The sequence below is a fragment of the Triticum urartu genome, chromosome 6A (assembly GCF_056163025.1).
Source record: "Triticum urartu cultivar PI428250 chromosome 6A, HENAU_Tu73, whole genome shotgun sequence".
NCBI lineage: Eukaryota > Viridiplantae > Streptophyta > Magnoliopsida > Poales > Poaceae > Triticum > Triticum urartu.
Genome location: NC_141878.1, coordinates 164,894,780 through 164,921,916, shown reverse-complemented (window position 1 = coordinate 164,921,916; position 27,137 = coordinate 164,894,780). Strand labels below are relative to the sequence as shown.

Here is a 27,137-nt window from a genome sequence, read left to right as displayed (position 1 = left end):
GATCTAACAAGAACAAAAGGGGAACACAACCTTGAATGTCTATCCACGATTAGCAAGTCATTTGGACCATCCTAAGCAATTGCCAATTGAGTAATATGAGAAGGCACTATTGGTTCACAGTTCTTTAAAAATTGGGCATCCTTTACAAGTGCCTAGATTTTCAGTCCTGATGAACTCCACTATCTTAACATTTCACTTAGTTGGAAAAATGATGGCATCAGACTGCTAAGCAAGTAGCACAAACAGGTTTGTCAAGAACCCATAAGTGTAGGGTTTCATTTCACCAACTCAACATATAGGATAAGCAGACCATTCATACAGGTCTAGAACAGAATAATTACCTTATCTTCATTAAGATATTTGGAGACTTCACTGGTGCAGTTACGCGTATAAGTGAAGTCTTTTCCGGTAACAAGCTTCGCAACTCCTTGCACCTTCTTCCTCTTCATGTCAATAGCAATCACAACTTCCATCGAACCCATGGGGCAGGCCTTAGACAGCATGTAGACAACATCCTCATCCATGCTCATGGTGGGAAAACCAACGACGAGGCACTGCAATGATGCTTCACTGGGATTGTCGTTGATGCTGCTCAGCTTAGGCAGCAGCTCAGAATGCATTGGGTCGACAGTGACATCAGCAATATCAAAGGTGCAGTTAATGTTCCACTTTGCAGATGTAATATTTGAGATTGATAGGATCCATGTGGTGGCTCTCTAGCCTACACAAGGCGTTCTGCACTGCCATTCACAAGGCTTTTGACGAAACCAGTTAGCATAGGACGCAGGAGGGTCGCCAGGGTCAACAACCGGTGGGCAAACTTCCATCTCAATGTACTTGATGGAATCTTTGAGCAAGCTGACGGTGACGTCCCGAATGATGTACGGGCGGCATTTGTGGTAGAGTGCCCAGTTACCCCTCGCCGGTGGCGGCAACAGTATGTCATGGAGAACGGGATTCTCCTGGAGCACATTGCAGACGAGGATGCCACGCTAGAGGTCAACCCAACCTACCATGGCTAGGCTGCCACGCCCTAGGACGATCACCTTCGTGGTCTCATGATACAGGCCTCGATCCACAGGGCACAGAATGTCGACAGCACCTTGGAGGTCCACCCCTCCTGAGCTTTGGAGGAGCGGTACAGATGGAGACCGAACTCCGTCTTGTTGAGTGTGTCATCCTCCTCGAGAGCCACGGTGTCGCACCTGCTTGTGAGAGCAGCGACGGCGTAATCGTCGCCGTCGCCGTCGAAGCTCAGAAGGGCGACCTCCTGGTCACCGAAGGAGTTGGGGTACGGATGCGGAAGAAGGTCCAGTGATGGGTTCCGTGGGTGCGCCCTGTAGAGGAAGTAGTCGCGGTAACGCGGATTGAAGCAGGCGTAGGGGGTCACAGAAAGGCAGAAGAGGATGAGATTGGCCTCTGCGCTGATGACCTTGGGAGCCATAAGATATTCTGATGGTTTAACACCTGGGCAGTGGACACAGAAGTGGGAGACGTTAGGCGGGCGGGCGGTGTAGAAGGATACTTGGATGCGATGGCCGCTGCTGGTGGAGCTCTCGGCGAAGGTTGCGTTGGGGCATTCAACGATGTAGCCCAGGATGTCGAGGAGAACCCAGTTTGGAGGCTCGTCGCCTCTCCATCGGGGAGTTGAGGCAGACTCGGGCGAGTCGACGACGAGGAGGAGGAGGGGACGGCGGCCATGGCGTCCGGAGGATTCAACTGGGGGTTGGGGGGTTGTGGGGGTGGGGGGCGGCGGCGGCGGCGCAGTCGGTAAACCTAACCTGTTCTACTCAGCTTGCATATATATATGGCTCAACGAAGCTACAGTGAAGCGAGCGCATACTGGGCCGGCCCAGGGGCGCAGGAGGCCACTTCCTCGTTTGTTTTATAAAAAATTCTCTATTCTCCATTTTTTATTTTTTTATTTCTTTTCTTCACTTTTGTTTATACTTTCAAATGCTCCCTCCGTTCCTAAATATAAGTATTTTGACAGGTTTCAATATAGACTACATATGGATATACATAGACATAGTTTGTTTTGCTCCATATGTAGTATATATTGGAATCTCTAACTAAAAAGACTTGTATTTAGGAACCAAGGGAGTACATTAAAAATATAAGCTTTATATATAGAGAGATTTTTGAAATTGTTAATCATGCATTTGACAAATGTTAAATGCGGATAGAGAAAATGATTCTGATGTATACAAAAAATGTGCAATGGGTATGAAAAAAAGTAGACATAAAATATAAGTTTTTAAAAATGTTAATCACTTATTTGGAAAATGTTAAAGATGTACACAAAAATTGTTCCTGAAGAAAAAATTAAAGTATAATGTGTATAGAAAAAGTAGACATCTAAAAATATATGTTTTTAAAACAATGTTAACTATCTATTTCAAAAATCTTAAACATGTAAAAAAATATTCCTGATGTATACCAAAAATGTAGAACGTGTATTAAAAAATTGTACATAAAAATATAAATTTCAAAAGATGTTGATCATGCATCAGAACAATGCTAATCACATATTTCAAAATTGATAAATATGTATAAAAATGTTCCTGATGTATACCTTAAATATATGATGAGTATGAAAAAAGTACCATCAAACACAGATATTTGAAAAAAATTTAATCATCTTTTTCAAAAATGTTAAACTGTACAACATAATGTTACTGATGTACACGAAAAATGTAGAATGTGTATTAAATTTTTTGAATATAAAACCATAAATTTTGAAAAATGTAGATCGTGTATAAAGAAAATGTTAGTCATATATTTCAAAATGTTAAACATATATTAAATGTGTAAAATATATGCTTTTAAAAAGATAATTATCTATTTTAAAATGTTGAACATGTAAAAAAATGTTCCTAGTATGTACCAAAAATGTAGAAAGTGATTAAAAACATAAATTTAAAAAAATGTTGATCATGTATCAAAAAAATGCTAATCAAATATTTAAAAAATGTTCCTGATGCATGGTACACACGGCTGTCACTTTACCTAGGCTGGGACCGTTTGCGACTTTTCACTCGACATCATAATCACTCGTGAACTCAGACCCACCATTCTTAGTAATGATCATCACATGCTTCGATGGGCATTGGCTCGCATAATGACCTTCATCCTTGCAACGACAACATATACCATCACGCGTTTGCCCTTTTGATGCCATGGATGATGAAAAGTTGTGTGCAGGACCCGAAGGTGTGCTCTTGGCGGAGGGTAGTGGTGGTGCCTATTTTCTTGTATATCGGTTGGAGTTGGCGGGCTGAACTAGGCGTTGTTGCAGCAGGACGTGTGGAAGTAGATGATGTACGCGGTGTCCATGATGAAGGTCAGACCCGCAGCAAAATTAGTTCGCGTCTGTCAATCATGCACTTGACGTTCAGCTTTGCAAGCAAGATGCAATAAACGAGTGATATTGTTATAATCCTATACTCTAAGGTGGTTTGAATTTCTCTATTTAAACCACCCATAAAACATGCAAACATAGTTTTATTATCCTCAGCAATACCACAACTAATCATGTCAGTTCGTAATTACCGATAATATGTCTCTACATAATTTGTTTCCTTGCCTTAAATGGTGTAATATTTGAAGTACTTCACGTTCGTAATATGGTGAAACCCAACGAGTACGCATATCAGTTTTTGAAGTAGCCCAAGTAGTTAGGATATTATCATGATATAATGTACAATGTTCAGACCATCAAAAGAAGCAAAACTAGTGAATTCACAAACAAAAGCAGCAACAACACGTCTATCCTCGGGATATTGTAAGCATGTAAAATGTTGTTAAGTTACTAACTCCCAAGTAAGATATGCATCTCAAATGGAGGAATATTCAATTTCAGCTTAGGGACATAGTCATGATTTCGTACCTGAGGGGGTGGTGCAGCGCTGCCATTGCGATTGTATGCATGTGGACGACCTGGCGCTGGAGCTGGTGATTGCACGTAGTTCTGATTTTGAGGAACCTCGTCCTCGTAATCACCGTCGTAGTTGTCATACTGGTCAATGGTAGTAGCAGGAGCCACAAAAGCAGCATCAACGACACCAGGATGTTGGCCTGATACATCTCCAACGTATCTATATTTTTTTACTGTTCCACGCAATCATAGTTTCAATCTTTGATGTTTATATGCAATTATATACAATTTTATATCTTTTTTTTGGGACTAACCTATTAACCTAGTGCCCAGTGCCAGTTGTGTTGGGGAATGTAGTAATTTCAAAAAAAATCCTACGCACACGCAAATCATGGTGATGCACAGCAACGAGAGGAGAGAGTGTTGTCTACGTACCCTCAAAGACCGTAAGCGGAAGCATTATGATAACGCGGTTGATGCAGTCGTACGTCTTCACGATCGACCGGTCCTATCACCGAGGGTACGGCACCTCCGCGATTTGCACACGTTCGGCTCAGTAACGTCCCACGAACTCACGATCCAGTAGAGTGTCGAGGAAGAGCTTCGTTAACACGATGGTGTGATGACGATGATGATGAAGCTACCGGCGCAGGGCTTCACCTAAGCACTACGACGATATGACCGAGGTGGATTTTGGTGGAGGGGCACCGCACATGGCTAAGACATCAATGATCAACTTGTGTGTCTATGGGCCCCCCCTCCCCCGTATATACAGGAGTGGAGGAGGGGAGGGCGGGCCCTCTACTATGGCGCGCCATGGGGAGTCCTACTCCCACCGGGAGTAGGATTCCCCCTTCCATGTAGTAGGAGTAGGAGAGAAGGAAGGGAAGGAAAGAGGGAAGGACAGAGGGGGCCCAGCCCCCACCCAATTCGGATTGGGCTAGGAGGGCGCGCCCTCCACCTTTTCCCTTCCTCTCCTCTATTCCACTAAGTCCTAATAAGGCCCATATACTCCCCGGGGGGTTCCGGTAACCTCCCGGTACTCCGGTAAATGCCCGAACTCATCCGGAACCTTTCCGATGTCCAAACATAGGCTTTCAATATATCAATCTTTACGTCCCGACCATTTCGAGACTCCTCGTCATGTCCGTGATCATATCCGGGACTCTGAACTACCTTCGGTACATCAAAACATATAAACTCATAATACCGATCGTCACCGAACGTTAAGCGTGCGGACCCTACGGGTTCGAGAACTATGTATACATGACCGAGACACGTCTCCGGTCAATAACCAATAGCGGAACCTGGTTGTTCATATTGGCTCCCACATATTCTTCGAAGATCTTTATCGGTCAAACCGCATAACAACATATGTTGTTCCCTTTGTCATCGGTATGTTACTTGCCCGAGATTCGGTCGTCGGTATCTCAATACCTAGTTTAATCTCGTTACCGTCAAGTCTCCTTACTCGTTCCGTAATGCATCATCCCGCAACTAACTCATTAATCACATTGCTTGCAAGGCTTATAGTGATGTGCATTACCGAGAGGGCCCAGAGATACATCCCCGACAATCGGAGTGACAAATCCTAATCTCGATCTATGCCAACTCAACAAACACCATCAGAGACACATGTAGAGCATCTTTATAGTCACCCAGTTACGTTGTGACGTTTTATAGCACACATGGTGTTCCTCCGGTATTCGGGAGTTGCATAATCTCATAGTTAGAGGAACATGTATAAGTCATGAAGAAAGCAATAGCAATAAAACTCAACGATCATAATGCTAAGCTAACGAATGGGTCTTGTCCATCACATTATTCTCTAATGATGTGATCCCGTTCATCAAATGACAACACATGTCTATGGTCAATAAACTTAACCATCTTTGATTAAGGAGCTAGTCAAGTAAAGGCATACTAGGGACACTTTGTTTTGTCTATGTATTCACACATGTATCAAGTTTTCGGTTAATACAATTCTAGCATGAATAATAAACATTTATCATGATAGAAGGAGATATAAATAAAAACTTTATTATTGCCGCTAGGGCATATTTCCTTCAGTCTCCCACTTGCACTAGAGTCAATAATCTAGTTCACATCGCCATGTGATTTAACATCAATAGTTCACATCACCATGTGATTAACACCCATAGTTCACATCGCTATGTGACCAACACCCAAAGGGTTTACTAGAGTGAGTAATCCAGTTCACATCGCCATATGATTAACACCCAAAGAGTACTAAGGTGTGATCATGTTTTCCTTGTGAGAGAAGTTTAGTCAACGGGTCTGCCACATTCAGATCCATACGTATTTTGCAAATTTCTATGTCTACAATGCTCTGTACGGAGCTACTATAGCTAATTGCTCCCACTTTCAATATGTATCCGGATTGTGACTTAGAGTCATCCAGATCTGTGTCAAAGCTTGCATCAACGTAACTCTTTACGACGAACTCTTTATCACCTCCATAACCGAGAAATATTTCCTCAGTCCTCTAAGGATAATTTTGACCACTGTCCAGTGATCTACTCCTGGATCACTATTGTACTCCCTTGCCAAACTCAGGGCAGGGTATAATAGGTCTGGTACACAGCATGGCATACTTTATAGATACTATGGCCGAGGCATAGGGAATGGCTTTCATTCTCTCTCTATCTTCTGCCATGGTTGGGTTTTGAGTCTTACTCAACTTCACACCTTGCAACACAGGCAAGAACTCCTTCTTTGACTGTTCCATTTTGAACTTACTTCAAAAACTTGTCAAGGTATGTACTCATTGAAAAACTTATCAAGCGTCTTGATCTATCTCTATAGATCTTGATGCTCAATATGTAAGCAGCTTCACCGAGGTCTTTCTTTGAAAAACTCCTTTCAAACACTCCTTTATGCTTTCCAGAAAATTCTACATCATTTCCGATCAACAATATGCCATTCACATATACTTATCAGAAAGGTTGTACTGCTCCCACTCACTTTCTTGTAAATACAGGCTTCACCGCAAGTTTGTATAAAACTATATGATTTGATCAAACTATCAAAGCGTACATTCCAACTCCGAGATGCTTGCACCAGTCCATAAATGGATCACTGGTGCTTACACACTTTGTTAGCATCTTTCGGATTGACAAAACCTTCTGGTTGCATCATATACAACTCTTCTTTAAGAAATCCATTAAGGAATCCAGTTTTGACATCCATTTGCCAAATTTCATAAAATGCGGCAATTGCTAACATGATTCGGACAGACTTTAAGCATAGATACGAGTGAGAAACTCTCATCGTAGTCAACACCTTGAATTTGTTGAAAACCTTTTGTGACAATTCTAGCTTTGTAGATAGTAACACTACTATCAGCGTCCGTCTTCCTCTTGAAGATCCATTTAGTCTCAATGGCTCGCTGATCATCGGGCAAGTCAATCAAAGTCCACACTTTGTTCTCATACATGGATCCCATCTCAGATTTCATGGCCTCAAGCCATTTCGCGGAATCTGGGCTCATCATCGCTTCCTCATAGTTCGTAGGTTCGTCATGGTCAAGTAAGAGGACCTCCAGAACAGGATTACCGTACCACTCTGGTGCGGATCTTACTCTGGCTGACCTACGAGGTCCGGTAGGACTTGATCTGAAGTTAAATGTCACCATCATTAGCTTCCTCACTAATGGGTGTAGGAGTCACGGGAACAGATTTCTGTGATGAACTACTTTCCAATAAGGGAGCAGGTATAGTTACCTCATCAAGTTCTACTTTCCTCCCACTCACTTCTTTCGAGAAAAACTCCTTCTCCAGAAAGGATCCATTCTGAGCAATGAATATTTTGCCTTTGGATCTGTGATAGAAGGTGTGCCCAACAATTTCGTTTGGGTATCCTATGAAGATGCACTTCTCTGATTTAGGTTCGAGCTTATCAGGTTGAAACTTTTTCACATAAGCATTGCCGCCCCAAACTTTAAGAAATGACAGCTTAGGTTTCTTCCCAAACCATAGTTCATATGGTGTTGTCTTAACGGATTTAGATAGTGCCCTATTTAACGTGAATGCAGCTGTCTCTAATGCATAACCCCAAAACGATAGTGGTAAATCGGTAAGAGACATCATAAACCGCACCATATCTAATAAAGGACGGTTATGACGTTCGGACACACCATTACGCTGTGGTGTTCCAGGTGGCGTGAGTTACGAAACTATTCACATTGTTTCAAATGAAGACCAAACACGTAACTCAAATATTCATCTCCGTGATCAGATCGTAGAAACTTTATTTTCTTGTTACGATGATTTTCCACTTCACTCTGAAATTCTTTGAACTTTTCAAATGTTTCAGACTTATGTTTCATCAGGTAGATATACCTATATCTGCTCAAATCGTCTGTGAAGGTCAGAAAATAACGATACCCGCCGCGAGCCTCAACACTCATCGGACTGCATACATCAGTACGTATAATTTCCAATAAGTCAGTTGCTCGCTCCATTGTTCCAGAGAACGGAGTCTTAGTCATCTTTCCCATGAGGCATGGTTCGCAAGCATCAAGTGATTCATAATCAAGTGATTCCAAAAGCCCATCAGCATGGAGTTTCTTCATGCGCTTTACACCAATATGACCTAAACGACAGTGGCACAAATAAGTTGCACTATCATTATTAACTTTGCATATTTTGGCTTCAATATTATGAATATGTGTATCACTACGATTGAGATTCAATAAACCATTTATATTGAGTATATAACCATAGAAGGTTTTATTCATGTAAATATAACAACAATTATTCTTTGACTTAAATGAATAACTGCATTGCAATAAAAATGATCCAATCATATTTATTCTCAACACAAACACCAAATAACATTTATTTTAGGTTCAACACTAATCCCGAAGGTAAAGGGAGTGTGCGATGGTGATCTTATCAACCTTGGAATCACTTCCAACTCACATCATCACCTCACCCTTAACTAGTCTCTGTTTATTTTGCAACTCCCGTTTCAAGTTACTACTCTTAGCAACTGAACCAGTATAAAATACCGAGGGGTTGCTATAAACACTAGTAAAGTACACATCAATAACATGTATATCCAATATACCTTTGTTCACTATGCCATCCTTCTTATCCGCCAAGTATCTAGGGCAGTTCCACTTCTAGTGACCATTTCCTTTGCAGTAGAAGCACTCGGTTTCAGGCTTGGGTCTAGCTTTGGGCTTCTTCATGGGAGTGGCAACTTGCTTGCCATTCTTCTTGAAGTTCCCTTTCTTTCCCTTGCCCTTTATTTGAAACTAGTGGTCTTGTCAACCATCAACACTTGATGCTTTTTTCTTGATTTCTACCTTCGCCGATTTTAGCATCGCGAAGAGCTTGGGAATCGTTTCCGTTATCCCTTGCATATTATAGTTCATCACAAAGTTCTAGTAACTTGGTGATAGTGACTAGAGAACTTTGTCAATCACTATCTTATCGGGAAGATTAACTCCCACTTGATTCAAGTGATTGTAGTACTCATACATTCTGAGCACATGCTCACTCGTTGAGCTATTCCCCTCCATCTTGTAGGCAAAGTACTGCTAGAGGTCGCATACCTATTGACACGGGCATGAGTATGAGATACCAATTTCAACTCTTGGAACATCTTATATGCTCTGTGGCGTTCAAAACATTTTTGAAGTCCCGGGTCTAAGCCATAAAGCATGGCGCACTAAACTATCAAGTAGTTATCATACTGAGCTTGCCAAACGTTCATAACGTCTGCATCTGCTCCTGCATTAGGTCCATCACCTAGCGGTGCATCAAGGACATAATTCTTTTGTGCAGCAATGAGGATAATTCTCAGATCACGGACCTAGTCCGCACCATTGCTACTATCATCTTTCAACATAGTTTATCTCTAGGAACATATAAAAAATAAACGGGGAGGTACATTGCGAGCTATTGATCTACAACATAGTTATGCAAATACTATCAGGACTAAGTTCATGATAAATTAAAGTTCAATTAATCATATTACTTAAGAACTCCCACTTAGATAGACATCCCTCGAGTCATCTAAATGATCACGTAATCCAAATCAACTAAACCATGTCCGATCATCACGTGAGATGGAGTAGTTTTCAATGGTGAACATCACTATGTTGATCATATTTACTATATGGTTCATGCTCGACCTTTCGGTCTCAGTGTTTCGAGGCCATATCTTCATACGCTAGGCTCGTCAAGTTTAACCCGAGTATTCTGCGTGTGCAAAACTGGCTTGCACCTGTTGTATGTGAATGTAGAGCTTATCACACCCGATCATCACGTGGTGTCTCGGCACGACAAACTTTTGCAACAGTGCATACTCAGGGAGAACACCTGTACCTTGAAATTTAGTGAGAGATCATCTTATAATGCTACCGCCGAACTAAGCAAAATAAGATGCATAAAGGATAAACATCACACGCAATCAATATAAGTGATATGATATGGCCATCATCATCTTATGCCTTTGATCTCCATCTCCAAAGCACCGTCATGATCACCATCATCACCGTCTTGACACCTTGATCTCCATCAAAGCATCGTTGTCATCTCGCCAACTATTGCTTCTATAACTATCGCTACCGCTTAGTGATAAAGTAAAGCAATTACATGGCGATTGTATTTCATACAATAAAGCGACAACCATATGGCTCCTGCCAGTTGCCAATAACTCCTTTACAAAACATGATCATCTCATACAATAAAATTTAGCATCATGTCTTGACCATATCACATCACAACATGCCCTACAAAAACAAGTTAGACGTTCTCTACTTTGTTTTTGCAAGTTTTATGTGGCTGCTACGGGCTGAGCAAGAACCGTTCTTACCTACGCATCAAAACCACAACGATTTTTCGTCAAGTATGTGTTGTTTTAACCTTCAACAAGGATCGGGCGTAGCCACACTCGATTCAACCAAAGTTGGAGAAACTGACACCCGCCAGCCACCTATGTGCGAAGCACGTTGGTAGAACCAGTCTCGCGTAAGCGTACGCGTAATGTCGGTCCGGGCCGCTTCATCCAACAATACAACCGAATCAAAGTATGACATGGTGGTAAGCAGTATGACTATTATCGCCCACAACTCACTTGTGCTCTACTCGTGCATATAACATCTACGCATAAACCTGGCTCGGATGCCACTGTTGGGGAACGTAGTAATTTTAAAAAAATTCCTACGCACACGCAAGATCATGGTGGTGCATAGCAACGAGAGGGGAGAGTGTTGTCTACGTACCCCCATAGACCGTAAGCGGAAGCGTTATGACAACGCGGTTGATGTAGTCGCACGTCTTCACGATCGACCGATCCTAGCACCGAAAGTACGACACCTCCATGATCTGCACACGTTCGGCTCGATGACGTCCCACGAACTCATGATCCAGTAGAGTGTCGAGGAAGAGCCTCGTCAGCACGACGGCGTGATGACGGTGATGATGAATCTACCGGCGCAGGGCTTCGCCTAAGCACTACAACGATATGACCGAGGTGAATTATGGTGGAGGGGGGCACCGCACACGGCTAAGTAATCAATGATCAACTTGTGTGTCTATGGGGTGCCCCCTCCCTCGTATATAAAGGAGTGGAGGAGGGGAGGGCCGACCCTCTACTATGGCGCGCCATGGGGAGTCCTACTCCCATCAGGAGTAGGATTCCCCCCTTCCATGTAGTAGGGGTAGGATAGAAGGAAGGGGAGGAGAGGGGGAAGGAAAGAGGGGGGCCGGCCCCCACCCAATTCGTATTGGGCTAGGGGGCGCGCCCTCCACCTTTTCCCTTCCTCTCCTCTATTCCACTAAGGCCCAATAAGGCCCGTATACTCCTCGGGGGGTTCCGGTAACCTCCCGGTACTCCGGTAAATGCCCGAACTCATCCGGAACCTTTCCGATGTCCAAACATAGGCTTCCAATATATCGATCTTTACGTCTCGACCATTTCGAGACTCCTCATCATGTCCGTGATCATATCCGGGACTCCGAACTACCTTCGGTACATCAAAACATATAAACTCATAATACTGATCGTCACCGAACGTTAAGTGTGCGGACCCTACGGGTTCGAGAACTATGTAGACATGACCGAGACACGTCTCCGGTCAATAACCAATAGCGGAACCTGGATGTTCATATTGGCTCCCACATATTCTTCGAAGATCTTTATCGGTCAAACCGCATAACAACATACATTGTTCCCTTTGTCATTGGTATGTTACTTGCTCGAGATTCGATCGTCGGTATCTCAATACCTAGTTCAATCTCGTTACCGGCAAGTCTCTTTACTCGTTCCGTAATGCATCATCCCGCAACTAACTCATTAGTCACATTGCTTGCAAGGGTTATAGTGGTGTGCATTACCGAGAGGGCCCAGAGATACCTCCCCGACAACCGGAGTGACAAATCCTAATCTATATCTATGCCAACTCAACAAACACCATCGGAGACACCTGTAGAGCATCTTTATAGTCACCCAGTTACGTTGGTGACGTTTGATAGCACACAAGGTGTTCCTCCTGTGACACCCCGATAGTTAAGCTACAGTAAACCCGTGTTAATGATGCCAGGTCATCGTAATTAAAATTTTGCTAAACCTCACTTGCTTCAAAGTAAGTTCAAATACAAATTCAAATAACAAGTCAAATTATAGTTTCAAAAAAAAAATTAAAAGTGCTCATTGGGTTGCAAGAATTCACTAACAAATTTTCATGAACAAACCAATTATTATTTGAATTATTAAAACGCCCTTAACCTATTTAAAATTGGACCAACAACTTTTAATTGATCCAATTTCAATTAAATAAATATTTACACATTTCAAAATAAATTGAAACTTGTTGTGCTAGCTCATAGCAATGCCTTGTATTTATGTGCCAAGTTTCATCTGTAATAAAATTCGTTTGCTCGCTCAAATAAATACAAAACAGTAGGAAAATACATAGCAGAAAAGTAAAAATGAAATAAAATAGAAAAGGGCCTAGGTAAGTACTTTTCAACCGGGCTTTGGTGGCCATTGTGAATCTGACCCAGCCCAACCTCCCAAGCGTCCCCTACCTCTCGCTGCTACAGGAACTGGAGGCTGCGTGGAGGCCATCCCCATGGCACCCTCCACGTGCCGGCCATCCCTGGCACCCCCTGATGGTTAAAAGCAACCCCGCGACCCCTCCCCCCGAACCCTAGACTCTGCTCCCTCGCGCCCCCATCTCTCTCCCCTCGCCCTTCCTGCCGTGCCCGAGCACCTCGAAGCCATGGCCGCCGCTGTCCGTGCGCCCACCATCGTCCCCATCGCCTATGCCTGCACCAGGAGCACCGCCGGAGGCCGCCGCTTCTTCTTCGCCGACCAAGCCAAGCCAGAGAGCCTCACGGTGCCGGATCCATCGCCTTCCACTCCGCCACGGCCGCCGCACTTCGCCGGTCGATCCGCTCGACCTCGCCCACCTCCGGCCTCACCGAGACGCCCGCGACACTCTCTGTGAGCCCCCGGTCCCTCGCGACCTCTCCCCTCTCTTCCTCGTGTGCCGTAGCTACGCGCCCGATCTAGTCCGATCCCCGCCGCCGCCAGCGCTTGTCACCGGCGCCCCTGTCGGCCGCTACAACATCTGTTGCCCCGCTGCAGCCGCCCACTGTGGCCTGCCGTGCTGCCCGACTCCGCCTTGCGCCCCCTCCTGACCGAGCCCACCTCCGCCTCGCGCCCACGGCCGCGACCGGCGGCGCCTGGCCACGCTCGCCGCACGCCGTGCCTACTGCTTTGCTGCTGCTGCTGTTGCCTGCTTCTATTGCTGCTTGTTGCTACTGTTGCCGTTTTTGGCTGCTCCTCATGCGGCTACCGCTGCTATCTGTTACTTTTGCTAGCTGTTGAGCTGCTAGTCTGCTCCTTTCCCTGCCTGTTGCTGCTGCCTTGCGGCTCGGCTGCTGCTGCGCCCGACCGCACTCGCCGCTGCTTGACGGCCCACGGCCTTCTACGCGCGCTCGCCGTGCTGCACTTCGGCCATAGCCGGCCAAGCATGCGTGCATACAGAGCATTCGGTGCTCCTACGCAGGGGCTTGCATGCTCATGTGCGTGCCTGCAGCCAGCCAACATCCTTGGATTAGTGCTAGGATTTGTTTAGTGTTAGGTAAACTTGGTTGGCCCAATGACATGTGAACCCCATTTTAATTCTACACTAGTTTAATTTTTGTGCCAATGACAAGTAGGCCACCACCTCCACTTTTGACCAGTCATTTTAACTGTGTTGACCAGCCCCCGGGTCCCGCTGTCATACACATGGCCTAGGTAGCACTAGGTAACAAAAATATTTTACTGTTTTATTTTCGAATTAAAATAAATTTGGTAAATGATTAGAGTTTAGAAAATTAATATAAAATAAACCGTAGTTCGGATGGAAAAACTTTGTACATGAAAGTTGCTCAGAACGACGAGATGAATCCGGGTACGCAGCCCGTTCGTCCGCCACACATCCCTAGCATAGCAAACACGTAACTTTCCCCCTCTGGTTCATCTGTCTGAAAACGCGAAACACCGGGGATACTTACCCGGATGTTTCCCCCTTTGCCGTATCACCTAGTACTACGTTAGGACACACCTAGCACCGCATATTGCCATATTATGCTTTGTGTTGCTTTGATTGTTCTATTATTTATTGTGTTCCCCCTCCGTTACTTCTTTCCGGTAGACCCCGAGACTGCCGGCGACCCCCAATACGACTACGGTGTTGACGACTCCTCTCTCTTGCTAGAGCAACCAGGCAAGCCCCCCCTTGATCACCAGATATCGCCTATTCTCTTCTATACTGCCTGCATTAGAGTAGTGTAGCATGTTACCGCTTTCCGTTATCCTATCCTGATGCATATCCTGTCCTTGTTACCACTGTTGTTACCTTTACCTGCAATCCTACATGCTTAGTATAGGATGCTAGTTTTCCATCAGTGGCCCTACATTTTTGTCCGTCTGCTGTGCTATACTATCGGGCCGTGATCACTAAGGAGGTGATCACGGGTATATACTATATACTTTATATACATGACACATGTGGTGACTAAAGTCGGGTTCGCTCGTTGAGTACCCGCAAGTGATTCTGATGAGGGGGTTGAAAGGACAGGTGGCTCCATCCCGATAGAGGTCGGCCTGGGTTCTCGACGGCCCCCGACTGATACTTTGTGGCGGAGCGACAGGGCAGGTTGAGACCACCTAGGAGAGAGGTGGGCCTGACCCTGGTCGTGTTCGTGGATACTTAACACGCTTAACGAGATTTTGGTATTTGATTTGAGTTGGGTCGTTGACCTTATACGCACTAACCGCCACGTGGGACAAGATATGGGCAACCGGCGTCGTGGTATCAGCCGAAGCACTTCGTGACGTCAGCAATTGAGCGGCGCGCGCCGGATTGGAACGTAAGCCTGCTCTTGTATTAAGGGGGCTAGTTCTGCTTCCGGCCGCCCTCGCAACTTGCAGGTGTGCTAAGGGCGATGGGCCCAGACCCCTGTGCTCTTAGGTTTAGACCGACGTGCTGACCTCTCTATTGTGCCTAGGTGGGGCTGCGACGTGTTGATCTTCCGCGGCCGGGCATGACCCAGAAAAGTGTGTCCGGCCAAATGAGATCGAGCGTGTCGGGTAATGTGGTGCACCCCTGCAGGGAAGTTGATCTATTCGAATAGCCGTGTCCACGGTAACAGGCAACCTGGAGTTGTACCTTGACCTTATGACAACTAGAACCGGATACTTAATAAAACACACCTTTCCAAGTGCCAGATACAACCCGGTGATCGCTCTCTAGCAGGGCGACGAGGAGAGGATCGCCGGGTAGGATTTATGCTATGCGATGCTACTTGGAGGACTTCAGTCTACTCTCTTCTATATGCTGCAAGACGGAGGCTGCCAGAAGCGTAGTCTTCGACAGGATTAGCTATCCCCCTCTTATTCTGGCATTCTGCAGTTCAGTCCACCGATATGGCCCTTTACACATATCCCCATGCATATGTAGTGTAGCTCCTTGCTTGCAAGTACTTTGGATGAGTACTCACGGTTGCTTTCTCCCCTCTTTTTCCTCCTTTCCTTTCTTTTTGGTTGTCGCAACCAGATGCTGGAGCCCAGGAGCTAGACGCCACCGTCGACGACGACTCCTACTACACTGGAGGTGCCTACTTCTACGTGCAGCCCGCTGACGACGGCTAGGAGTAGTGTAGGAGGATCCCAGGCAGGAGGCCTGCGCCTCTTTCGATCTGTATCCCAGCTTGTGCTAGCCTTCTTAAGGCAAATTTGTTTAACTTATGTCTGTACTCAGATATTGTTGCTTCCGCTGACTCGTCTATGATCGAGCACTTGTATTCGAGCCCTCGAGGCCCCTGGCTTGTAATAAGATGCTTGTATGACTTATTTTATTTGTAGAGTTGTGTTGTGATATCTTCCCGTGAGTGCCTGATCTTGATCGTACATGTTTGCGTGTATGATTAGTGTATGATTGAATCGGGGGCGTCATACCTCCGGTATTCGGAAGTTGCATAATCTCATAGTTAGAGGAACATGTATAAGTCATGAAGGAAGCAATAGCAATAAAACTCAACGATCATAATGCTAAGCTAACGAATGGGTCTTGTCCATCACATCATTCTTTAATGATGTGACCCCGTTCATCAAATGACAACACATGTCTATGGTCAGGAAACTTAACCATCTTTGATTAAGGAGCTAGTCTTGTAGAGGCATACTAGGGACACTTTGTTTTGTCTATGTATTCACACATGTATCAAGTTTCCGGTTAATACAATTCTAGCATGAATAATAAACATGTATCATGATATAAGGAAATATAAATAACAACTTTATTATTGCCTCTAGGGTATATTTCCTTCAAGTTGTTGTTTTTGCATATTTTTTTTGTTTTCCAGAAAATTAGTACCAAACGGAGTCCAAACGCTACGAAACTTTTTGACGATTTTTTTCTGGACATAAGTGTTGGGGAACGTAGTATGCAATTTCAAAAAAATTCTACGATCATGCAAGATCTATCTAGGAGATGCACAACAACGAGAGGGGGGGGGGAGTGTGTCCACGTACACTCATAGACCGAAAGCGGAAGCGTTAGTCTAACACGGTTGATGTAGTCGAACGTCTTTACGATCCAACCGATCTTAGTACTGAACATACGGCACCTCCGTGTTCAGCACACGTTCAGCTCGATGACGTCCCTAGAACTCTTGATCCAGTAGAGGGTCGAGGGAGAGTTCCGTCAGCACGACGGTGTGGTGACAGTGATGGTGTATGATCCGCGCAGGGCTTCGCTTAAGCACTACAATGCTATGACTGGAGGAGTAAACTGTGGAGGGGGGCACCGCACACGGCTAAGAGAACTATTGATGTGCCTTTGGGGTGCCCCCCGCCCCTTATATAAAGGAGGAGAGGGGAGGTCGGCCGGCCCTAGGGGGCGCGCCATGTGGGGGGAGTCCCACCAGGACTCCTAGTCCTAGTTGGCTCCCCCCTTCCTTCCAACGGAGAGAGGAAAGGGGAAAGAGGTGGAGAGGGAGAAGGAAAGGGGGGTCGCGCCCCCACCCCTTGTCCAATTCAGATTGGCTTGGGGGATGCGCGCCACCACCCGTGGCTTGCCTTCTCCTCTCCACTATGGCCCATGAGGCCCATTAACTTTTCCGGGGGGTTCCGGTAACCTCTCGGTACTCTGAAAAATCCCCGAACCTCTTCGGAACCATTCCGGTGTTCGTATATAACCTTCCAATATATGAATCTTTACCTCTCGACCATTTCGAGACTCCTTGTCATGTCTGTGATCTCATCTGGGACTCCAAAAAAACTTCTATCACCAAAACACATAACTCATAATACAAATCGTCATCGAACGTTAAGCGTGCGGACCCTACGGGGTCAAGAACTATGTAGACATGACCGAGACACATCTCCGGTCAATAACAAATAGGGGAACCTGGATGCTCATATTGGTTCCTACATATTCTACGAAGATCCTTATCGGTCAAACCGCAATAACAACATACGTTATTCCCTTTGTCATCGCTATGTTACTTGCCCGGGATTCGATCGTCGGTATCATCATACCTAGTTCAATCTCGTTACCGGAAAATCTCTTTACTAGTTCCGTAATGCATCATCCCGCAACTAACTCATTAGTCACATTGCTTGCAAGGCTTATAGTGATGTGCATTACCGAGAGGGCCCAGAGATACCTCTCCGATACTCGGAGTGACAAATCCTAATCCTGATCTATGCCAACCCAACAAACACCTTTGGAGACATCTGTAGAGCATCTTTATAATCACCCAGTTATGTTGTGACGTTTGATAGCACACAAGGTGTTCCTCCGGTATTTGGGAGTTGCATAATCTCATAGTCAGAGGAATATGTATAAGTCATGAAGAAAGCAATAGCAATAAAACTTAACGATCATTATGCTAAGCTAACGGACGGGTCTTGTCCATCACATCATTCTCTAATGATGTGACCCCGTTCATGAAATGACAACACATGTCTATGGTCAGGAAACTTAACGATCTTTGATTAACGAGCTAGTCCAGTAGAGGCATACTAGGGACACTCTGTTTTTGTCTATGTATTCACACATGTACTAAGTTTCTGGTTAATACAATTCTAACATGAATAATAAACATTTATCATGATATAAGGAAATATAAATAACAACTTTATTATTGCCTCTATGTCATATTTCCTTCAGTCTCCCACTTGCACTAGAGTCAATAATCTAGATTACATAGTAATGATTCTAACACCCATGGAGTCTTGGTGTTGATCATGTTTTGCTCATGGAAGAGGCTTAGTCAACAGATCTGCAACGCTCAGATCCGTATGTATCTTGCAAATCTGTATGTCTCCCTCCTTGACTTGATCGCAGATGGAATTGAAGGGTCTCTTGATGTGTTTGGTTCTCTTGTGAAATTTGATTCCTCCGCCAAGGCAATTGCTCTAGTATTGTCACAAAAGATTTCATTGGACCCGATGCACTAGGTATTATACCTAGTTCGGATATGAACTCCTTCATCCAGACTCCTACATTTGCTGCTTCCGAAGCAGCTATCTACTCCGCTTCACATGTAGATCTTGCCACAATGCTCTGCTTGGAACTGCACCAACTTACAGCTCCACCATTCAATATAAATATGTATCCCGTTTGTGACTTTGAGTCATTCGGATCAGTGTCAAAGCTTTCATCGACATAACTATTTACGACAAGCTCTTTGTCACCTCCATAAACGATAAACATATCCTTAGTCCTTTTCAGGTAGTTCAGGATGTTCTTGACCGCTGTCTAGTGATCCACTCCTGGATTACTTTGGTACCTCCCTGCTAAACTTATAGCAAGGCACACATCAGGTCTGGTACACATCATTGCATACATGATAGAACCTATGGCTGAGGCATAGGGAATGACCTTCATTTTCTCTTTGTCTTCTGTAGTGGTCGGGCATTAAGTCTGACTCAACTTCATACCTTGTAACACAGGCAAGAACCCTTTCTTTGACTGATCCATTTTGAACTTCTTCAAAACTTTATCAAGGTATGTGCTTTGTGAAAATCCAATTAAATGTCTTGATCTATCTCTATAGATCTTGATGCCTAATATATAAGCAGCTTCACCGAGGTCTTTCATTGAAAAATTCTTATTCAAGTATCCTTTTATGCTATCCAAAAATTATGTATTATTTCCAATCAACAATATGTCATCCACATATAATATTAGAAATGCTACAGAGCTCCCACTCAATTTCTTGTAAATACAGGCTTCTCCAAAAGTCTGTATAAAACCATATGCTTTGATATCAAAGCGTATATTCCAACTCCGAGAGGCTTGCACCAGTCCATAAATGGATCGCTGGAGCTTGCACACTTTGTTAGCACCTTTAGGATCGACAAAACCTTCTGGTTGCATCATATACAACTCTTCTTTAAGATATCCATTAAGAAATGTAGTTTTGACATCCATTTGCCAAATTTCATAATCATAAAATGCAGTAATTGCTAACATGATTCGGACAGACTTAAGCATTGCTACGGGTGAGGAAGTCTCATCGTAGTCAACTCCTTGAACTTGTCGAAAACCTTTTGCAACAACTTGAGCTTTGTAGATAGTAACATTACCGTAAGTGTCAGTCTTCTTCTTGAAGATCCATTTATTCTCTATGGCTTGCCGATCATCGGGCAAGTCAACCACTTTGTTCTCATACATGGATCCCATCTCAGATTTCATGGCCTCAAGCCATTTCACGGAATCTGGGCTCATCATCGCTTCCTCATAGTTCGTAGGTTCGTCCTGGTCAAGTAACGTGACCGCCAGAACAGGATTACCATACCACTCTGGTGCGGACCGTACTCTGGTTAACCTACGAGGTTCGGTAGTAACTAGATCTGAAGTTTCATGATCATCATCATTAGCTTCCTCACTAATTGGTGTAGGAATCACTGGAACTGATTTCTGTGATGAACTACTTTCCAGTTCGGGAGAAGGTACAATTACCTCGTCAAGTTATACTTTCCTGCCACTCACTTCTTTCGAGAGAAACTCCTTCTCTAGAAAGGATCCATTCTTAGCAACGAATATCTTGCCTTGGGATCTGTGATAGAAGGTGTAACTGAAGGAAATATGCCCTAGAGGCAATAATAAAGTTATTATTTATTTCCTTATATCATGATAAAAGTTTATTATTCATGCTAGAATTGTATTAACCGGAAACATAATACATGTGTGAATACATAGACGAACAGAGTGTCACTAGTATGCCTCTACTTGACTAGCTCGTTAATCAAAGATGGTTATGTTTCCTAACCATGGACAAAGAGTTGTTATTTGATTAACGGGATCACATCATTAGTTGAATGATCTGATTGACATGACCCATTCCATTAGCTTAGCACCCGATCGTTTAGTATGTTGCTATTGCTTTCTTCATGACTTATACATGTTCCTATGACTATGAGATTATGCAACTCCCGTTTGCCGGAGGAACACTTTGTGTGCTACCAAATGTCACAACGTAACTGGGTGATTATAAAGGAGCTCTACAGGTGTCTCCAAAGGTACATGTTGGGTTGGCGTATTTCGAGATTAGGATTTGTCACTCCGATTGTCGGAGAGGTATCTCCGGGCCCTCTCGGTAATGCACATCACTTAAGCCTTGCAAGCATTGCAACTAATGAGTTAGTTGCGGGATGATGTATTACAGAACGAGTAAAGAGACTTGCCGGTAACGAGATTGAACTAGGTATAGGATACCGACGATCGAATCTCGGGCAAGTAACATACCGATGACAAAGGGAACAACGTATGTTGTTATGCGGTCTGACCGATAAAAGATCTTCGTAGAATATGTAGGAGCCAATATGAGCATCCAGGTTCCGCTATTGGTTATTGACCGGAGACGTGTCTCGGTCATGTCTACATTGTTCTTGAACCCGTAGGGTCCGCACGCTTAAGGTTACGATGACAGTTATATTATGAGTTTATGCATTTTGATGTACCGAAGGTTGTTCGGAGTCCCGGATGTGATCACGGACATGACGAGGAGTCTCGAAATGGTCGAGACATAAAGATTGATATATTGGAAGCCTATGTTTGGATATCGGAAGTGTTCCGGGTGAAATCGGGATTTTACCGGAGTACCGGGAGGTTACCGGAACCCCCCGAGAGGTATATGGGCCTTAGTGGGCCTTAGTGGAAGAGAGGAGAGGTGGACAGAGATGGGCCGCGCGCCCCTCCCCCCCTTGGTCCGAATTGGACAAGGAGAGGGGGCCGGCCCCCCTTCCTCCTCTCTCTCCTCTTTTCCCCCCCTCCACGAATCCTATTCCAACTAGGAAAGGGGGGGAGTCCTACTCCCAGAAGGAGTAGGACTCCTCCTGGCGCGCCACACCTTGACCGGCCGGCCCCCCTCCCTTGAACCTTTATATACGGAGGCAGGGGCACCCCTAGAGAAACAAGTTGATCCACGTGATCATATTCTTAGCCGTGTGCGGTGCCCCGTTCCACCATAGTCCTCGATAATATTGTAGCGGTGCTTAGGCGAAGCCCTGCGACGGTAGTACATCAAGATTGTCACCACGCCGTCGTGCTGACGGAACTCTTCCCCGACACTTTTCTGGATCGGAGTCCGGGGATCGTCATCGAGCTGAACGTGTGCTAGAACTCGGAGGTGCCGTAGTTTCGGTGCTTGATCGGTCGGGCCATGGAGACGTACAACTACATCAACCAAACGCTTCCGTTGTCGATCTACAAGGCTACGTAGATCACACTCTCCCCCTCTCGTTGCTATGCATCACCATGATCTTGCGTGAGCATAGGAAAATTTTGAAATTACTACGAAACCCTTCAATGGCATCCGAGCCAGGTTTTATATGTTGATGTTATATGCACGAGTAGAACACAAGTGAGTTGTGGGCGATATAAGTCATACTGCTTACCAGCATGTCATACTTTGGTTCGGCGGTATTGTTGGACGAAGCGGCTCGGACCGACATTATGCGTACGCTTACGCGAGACCGGTTCTCCCGACGTGCTTTGCACATAGGTGGCTTGCGGGTGACAGTTTCTCCAACTTTAGTTGAACCGAGTGTGGCTACGCCCGGTCCTTGCGAAGGTTAAAATAGCACCAACTTGACAAACTATCGTTGTGGTTTTGATGCGTAGGTAAGATTGGTTCTTGCTTAAGCCCGTAGCAGCCACGTAAAACATGCAACAACAAAGTAGAGGACGTCTAACTTGTTTTTGCAGGGCATGTTGTGATGTGATATGGTCAAGACATGATGCTAAATTTTATTGTATGAGATGATCATGTTTTGTAACCGAGTTATCGGCAACTGGCAGGAGCCATATGGTTGTCGCTTTATTGTATGCAATGCAATCGTGCTGTAATGCTTTACTTTATCACTAAGCGGTAGCGATATTCGTGGAAGCATAAAGATTGGCGAGACGACAACGATGCTACGATGGAGATCAAGGTGTCGCGCCGGTGACGATGGTGATCATGACGGTGCTTCGGAGATGGAGATCACAAGCACAAGATGATGATGGCCATATCATATCACTTATATTGATTGCATGTGATGTTTATCTTTTATGCATCTTATCTTGCTTTGATTGACGGTAGCATTATAAGATGATCTCTCACTAAATTATCAAGAAGTGTTCTCCCTGAGTATGCGCCGTTGCGAAAGTTCTTCGTGCTGAGACACCACGTGATGATCGGGTGTGATAGGCTCTACGTTCAAATACAACGGGTGCAAAACAGTTGCACACGCGGAATACTCAGGTTATACTTGACGAGCCAAGCATATACAGATATGGCCTCGGAACACGGAGACCGAAAGGTCGAGCGTGAATCATATAGTAGATATGATCAACATAGTGATGTTCACCAATGAAACTACTCCATCTCACGTGATGATCGGACATGGTTTAGTTGATTTGGATCACGTAATCACTTAGAGGATTAGAGAGATGTCTATCTAAGTGGGAGTTCTTTAAGTAATATGATTAACTGAACCTAAATTTATCATGAACTTAGTACCTGATAGTATCTTGCTTGTTTATGTATGATTGTAGATAAATGGCCCGTGCTGTTGTTCCGTTGAATTTTAATGCGTTCCTTGAGAAAGCAAAGTTGAAAGATGATGGTAGCAATTACACGGACTGGGTCCATAACTTGAGGATTATCCTCATTGCTGCACAGAAGAATTATGTCCTGGAAGCACCGCTGGGTGTCAGGCCTGCTGCTGGAGCAACACCAGATGTTGTGAACGTCTGGCAGAGCAAAGCTGATGACTACTCGATAGTTCAGTGTGCCATGCTTTACGTCTTAGAACCGGGACTTCAACGACGTTTTGAACGTCATGGATCATATGAGATGTTCCAGGAGTTGAAGTTAATATTTCAAGCAAATGCCCGGATTGAGAGATATGAAGTCTCCAATAAGTTCTATAGCTGCAAGATGGAGGAGAATAGTTGTCCGTGAGCATATACTCAAAATGTCTAGGTATAATAATCACTTGATTCAAATGGGAGTTAATCTTCCAGATGATTGCGTCATTGACAGAATTCTCCAATCACTGCCACCAAGCTACAAGAGCTTCGTGATGAACTACAATATGCAAGGGATGAATAAGACTATTCCCGAGCTCTTCGCAATGCTGAAAGCTGCGGAGGTAGAAATCAAAAAGGAGCATCAAGTGTTGATGGTCAACAAGACCACTAGTTTCAAGAAAAAGGACAAAGGGAAGAAGAAGGGGAACTTCAAGAAGAACAGCAAGCAAGTTGCTACTCAAGAGAAGAAACCCAAGTCTGGACCTAAGCCTGAAACTGAGTGCTTCTACTGCAAGCAGACTGGTCACTGGAAGCGGAACTGCCCCAAGTATTTGGCGGATAAGAAGGATGGCAAGGTGAACAAAGGTATATGTGATATACATGTTATTGATGTGTACCTTACTAATGCTCGCAGTAGCACCTGGGTATTTGATACTGGTTCTGTTGCTAATATTTGCAACTCGAAACAGGGACTACGGATTAAGCGAAGATTGGCTAAGGACGAGGTGACGATGCGCGTGGGAAACGGTTCCAAAGTCGATGTGATCGCAGTCGGCACGCTACCTCTACATCTACCTTCGGGATTAATATTAGACCTAAATAATTGTTATTTGGTGCCAGCGTTAAGCATGAACATTATATCTGGATCTTGTTTGATTCAAGACGGTTATTCATTTAAATCGGAGAATAATGGTTGTTCTATTTATATGAATAATATCTTTTATGGTCATGCACCCTTGAAGAGTGGTCTATTCTTATTGAATCTCGATAGTAGTAACACACATATTCATAATGTTGAAGCCAAAAGATGCAGAGTCGATAATGATAGTGCAACTTATTTGTGGCACTGCCGTTTAGGTCATATCGGTGTAAAGCGCATGAAGAAACTCCATACTGATGGACTTTTGGAACCACTTGATTATGAATCACTTGGTACTTGCGAACCGTGCCTCATGGGCAAGATGACTAAAACGCCGTTCTCCGGTACTATGGAGAGAGCAACAAATTTGTTGGAAATCATACATACAGATGTATGTGGTCCGATGAATATTGAGGCTCGTGGTGGATATCGTTATTTTCTCACCTTCACAGATGACTTAAGCAGATATGGGTATATCTACTTAATGAAACATAAGTCTGAAACGTTTGAAAAGTTCAAAGAATTTCAGAGTGAAGTTGAAAATCATCGTAACAAGAAAATAAAGTTTCTACGATCTGATCGTGGAGGAGAATATTTGAGTTACGAGTTTGGTGTACATTTGAAACAATGCGGAATAGTTTCGCAACTCACGCCACCCGGAACACCACAGCGTAATGGTGTGTCCGAACGTCGTAATCGTACTTTACTAGATATGGTGCGATCTATGATGTCTCTTACTGATTTACCGCTATCGTTTTGGGGTTATGCTTTGGAGACGGCCGCATTCACGTTAAATAGGGCACCATCAAAATCCGTTGAGACGACGCCTTATGAACTATGGTTTGGCAAGAAAACAAAGTTGTCGTTTCTGAAAGTTTGGGGCTGCGATGCTTATGTGAAAAAGCTTCAACCTGATAAGCTCGAACCCAAATCGGAGAAATGTGTCTTCATAGGATATCCAAAGGAGACTATTGGATACACCTTCTATCACAGATCCGAAGGCAAGATTTTTGTTGCTAAGTTCGGAAACTTTCTGGAAAAGGAGTTTCTCTCGAAAGAAGTGAGTGGGAGGAAAGTAGAACTTGACGAGGTAACTGTACCTGCTCCCTTATTGGAAAGTAGTGCATCAGAGAAAATTGTTTCTGTGACACCTACACCAATTAGTGAGGAAGCTAATGATAATGATCATGAAACTTCAGAACAAGATACTACTGAACCTCGTAGATCAACCAGAGTGAGATCCGCACCAGAGTGGTACGGTAATCCTGTTCTGGAAGTCATGCTACTAGATCATGATGAACCTACGAACTATGAAGAAGCGATGGTGAGCCCAGATTCCGCAAAATGGCTTGAAGCCATGAAATCTGAGATGGGATCCATGTATGAGAACAAAGTATGGACTTTGGTTGACTTTCCCAATGATCGGCAAGCAATTGAGAATAAATGGATCTTCAAGAAGAAGACTGACGCCGACGGTAATATTACTGTCTACAAAGCTCGACTTGTCGCAAAAGGGTTTCGGCAAGTTCAAGGGATTGACTACGATGAGACCTTCTCACCCGTAGCGATGCTTAAGTCTGTTCGAATCATGTTAGCAATTGCCGCATTTTATGATTATGAAATTTGGCAGATGGATGTCAAAACTGCATTCCTGAATGGATTTCTGGAAGAAGAGTTGTATATGATGCAACCGGAAGGTTTTGTTGATCCAAAGGGAGCTAACAAAGTGTGCAAGCTCCAGCGATCCATTTATGGACTGGTGCAAGCCTCTCGGAGTTGGAATAAACACTTTGATAGTGTGATCAAAGCATTTGGTTTTATACAGACTTTTGGAGAAGCCTGTATTTACAAGAAAGTGAGTGGGAGCTCTGTAGCATTTCTGATATTATATGTGGATGACATATTACTGATTGGAAATGATATAGAATTTCTGGATAGCATAAAGGGATACTTGAATAAGAGTTTTTCAATGAAAGACCTCGGTGAAGCTGCTTACATATTAGGCATAAAGATCTATAGAGATAGATCAAGACGTTTAATTGGACTTTCACAAAGCACATACCTTGACAAGATTTTGAAGAAGTTCAAAATGGATCAAGCAAAGAAAGGGTTCTTGCCTGTGTTACAAGGTGTGAAGTTGAGTTGGACTCAATGCCCGACCACTGCAGAAGATAGAGAGAAGATGAAAGATGTTCCCTATGCTTCAGCCATAGGCTCTATCATGTATGCAATGCTGTGTACCAGACCTGATGTGTGCCTTGCTATAAGTCTAGCAGGGAGGTACCAAAGTAATCCAGGAGTGGATCACTGGATAGCGGTCAAGAACATCCTGAAGTACCTGAAAAGGACTAAGGATATGTTTCTCGTATATGGAGGTGACAAAGAGCTCATCGTAAACGGTTACGTTGATGCAAGCTTTGACACTGATCCGGACGATTCTAAATCACAAACCGGATACGTATTTACATTAAACGGTGGAGCTGTCAGTTGGTGCAGTTCTAAACAAAGCGTCGTGGCGGGATCTACATGTGAAGCGGAATACATAGCTGCTTCGGAAGCAGCAA

At 44.3% G+C, this 27,137-nt stretch overlaps 1 long non-coding RNA gene and 1 pseudogene across 1 annotated transcript; one reads left to right on the top strand and one right to left on the bottom strand.

Moving 5' to 3' along the window:
- Positions 1-323: 323 nt before the first annotated feature.
- Positions 324-1,701, bottom strand: LOC147964595 (uncharacterized; annotated as a pseudogene).
- An 11,062-nt stretch (positions 1,702-12,763) lies between these two features.
- On the top strand, positions 12,764-16,285 carry LOC147964594 (uncharacterized). Its single transcript, XR_015607757.1, has 2 exons — positions 12,764-13,357; positions 15,963-16,285. It is a non-coding gene; the product is annotated as an uncharacterized LOC147964594 (long non-coding RNA).
- Positions 16,286-27,137: the final 10,852 nt, after the last annotated feature.